The following is a 3,007-nucleotide window of genomic DNA, read 5'->3' on the forward strand; positions in this document are numbered from 1 at the left end:
GGTACTAAATGAACTTGTGAAGTCATCAGATTTATTCTCCATGTGTGTGTGCGTGTGTGTGTGTGTGTGTGTGTGTGTGTGTGTGTGTGTGTAAATTTAAAGTGCCCTATGAATTACTAAATTGGAGCTAAGGTAACTTGATCTTGGATACAGTTCAAACTTCCAAGAGATTTTTTTTATGGAATAATCTCTCTGTGTCTCTATCTGCCTCTCGCGCGCGCACGCGCACACACACACACACACACACACACACACACACACACACACACACACACCGCCCCGTCTCTGTCTCTCTGTCTGTCTTTCTGATTTTTCCTCTGTCTTTCTGTCTGTCTGTCTGTGTGTCTCTCTCTCTGTGTCTCTCTCTGTCTCTGCCTCTCTCTTTTTTTTTTTTAATTTAATTTTATATTTTTTTATTAATTTATTCTTGTTACATCTCAATGGTTATCCCATCCCTTGTATCCTCCCATTCCCTCCCCCCATTTTCCCATTATTCCCCTCCCCTATGACTGTTCCTGAGGGGGATTACCTCCCCCTGTATATTCTCATAGGGTATCGTCTCTTCTTGGCTACCAGCTGTCCTTCCTCTGAGTGCCACCAGGTCTCCCCCTCCAGGGGACATGGTCAAATGTGAGGCACCAGAGTACGTGAGAAAGTCATATCACACTCTCCACTCAACTGTGGAGAATATTCTGACCATTGGCTAGATCTGGGAAGGGGTTTAAAGTTTACCTCCTGTATTGTCCTTGGCTGGTGCCTTAGTTTGAGCAGGACCCCTAGGCCCAAATCTGCCTATCATATTGTTCTACTTGTAGATTTCTAGGACCCTCTGTATCCTTTTATTTTGCTATTCTCCCATGCGTCTCTCATTTAGAGTCCCAATAGGATGCCCTCCCCTCTGTCCCAGTTTCCTGGTAAGTGAAGGCTTTCGTGGGACATGCTCCTTGGGCTAGTATGCAGATATAAGTGAGTATATACCATTTGATTCTTTCTGCTTCTGGGTTAACTCACTCATTATGATCATTTCTAGCTCAATCCATTTATCCACAAATTTCGGGAATTCCTTGTTTTTAATAGCTGAGTAGTATTCCATAGTGTATATGTACCACAGTTTCTTTATCTACTCTTCTACTGAGGGACACTTAGGCTGTTTCCATGTTCTGGCTATTATGAATAAGGCTGCTATGAACATGGTTGAGCAAAGTTTCTTGTTGTATGCTGGAGCATCTTCTGGGTATATTCCAAGGAGTGGAATAGCTGGGTCTTGAGGAAGCCCTATTCCCATTTTTCTGAGATACCACCAGATAGATTTCCAAAGTGGCTGTACTAGTTTGCATTCCCACCAGCAATGAAGGAGTGTTCCTCTCTCCCCACATCCTCGCCAGCATGTGGTGTCGCTTGAGTTTTTGATCTTAGCCATTCTGATGGGTGTAAGATGGAATCTCAGAGTTGTTTTGATTTGCATTTCCCTGATGACTAAGGAGGTTGAGCATTTCTTTAAGTGTTTCTCAGCCATTTGATACTCATCTGTTGAGAATTCTCTGTTTAGTTCCAAGCCCCATTTCTCAATTGGGTTATTCGGTTTGGTGGTGTTTAATTTCTTGAGTTCTTTATATATTTTGGATATTAGACCTTTGTCAGATGTAGGGTTGGTGAAGATTTTTTCCCAGTCTGTAGACTGTCGCTTTGTTCTCTTGACAGTGTCTCCTGCCTTACAAAAGCTTCTCAGCCTCATGAGGTCCCATTTATTAATGGTTGACATAAAGACCTCAACATAAAACCAGAGACACTAAGCCTCTCTCTTTCTAACTGTCTTTCTGTCTCTTTCTCTGTCTCTAACTCTTTCTGTTTGTCTCTGTCTCAGTGTCTCTGTCTCTGTCTCTCTCTCTGTGCTCTGTGTCTCTCTGTATATGTCTGTCTGTCTCTGTCTGTGTACGCTCTCTCCCTCCCCCCCCCTCATTCTCTCATCCTCTCTCTCTCATCTTCTCTCTCTCTCTCTCTCTCTCTCTCTCTCTCTCTCTCTCTCTCTCTCTCTCTCTCCTCTCTCTCTCTCTAGCTCGCTCTCTCTCTCTCTCCTCTCTCAATCTTCCTCAATCTCTCTCTCTCTCCTCAAAAAACCTCTCGCTCTCTCTCTCCTCTCTTATCTCTCTCTCTCTCGTCTCTCTCTCTCTCTCTCTCCTCTCTCTCCTCTCATGCTCTCTCTCTCGGCTCTCTCTCTCTCTCTCTCTCTCTCCCCTCGGTTGGTCGGCTTGGAGGGAGTTGGAAATACCAGGCAAGAACTGAACAACAGTGGCTAAGATGCTCAGGCCTTGTGTTTGTCATCCTCTAGCTTCAGTGCTTCAATAGATGGCTTATGGGACTGGAACACCAAGACCCAGCTCAGATATCACATGGTAAAATTGAGGTTCCGATGACAAGAATTAGAGTCCGCTGGAAAGTTATGAATTCTTAACATACGTAATTGTCAACTATTAAGCATTATTTGTTTATCTATTCAACAACCTTATGAGTTAAGTAGCATACTAAACAACTTAAGGATCTAAAACTAGCTCTTACTCAGGCTACGCTGTTAATCCCCACACATTATACTATGGAATTGAGTACTAACTACTTTCATACATAGATAAATGTAAAAAAAGAACAGAAGTGCAGGCTCAAACATGGCTATATAGGAGAATTATATGTATATGAGGCTAGGGCATAAATTGCAACATCACAACATATGAACAAATACATATATTTCAGGATTTATTACTTAAATGAAAAGATGAGGGAAACTTCAGAGAACATGGGCTAGTAGAGTAGCATGTGCTCTTACAGATCACACTTCATAGAGAAGGCAGGCTCATAGGCGTGGGGGTCTAGAGATAAAAGCTCAAGAGTAAAAAAAAATATGAGTTTAAAGAACACTGGGACCATTTGACTAGAATAACGAAGCCTAATTTAATATCAATCATTAGCATATTCATTGATAAATAAAACAGAACTAAATTGTAGTATGATACTG

The sequence above is a fragment of the Acomys russatus genome, chromosome 24 (assembly GCF_903995435.1).
Source record: "Acomys russatus chromosome 24, mAcoRus1.1, whole genome shotgun sequence".
NCBI lineage: Eukaryota > Metazoa > Chordata > Mammalia > Rodentia > Muridae > Acomys > Acomys russatus.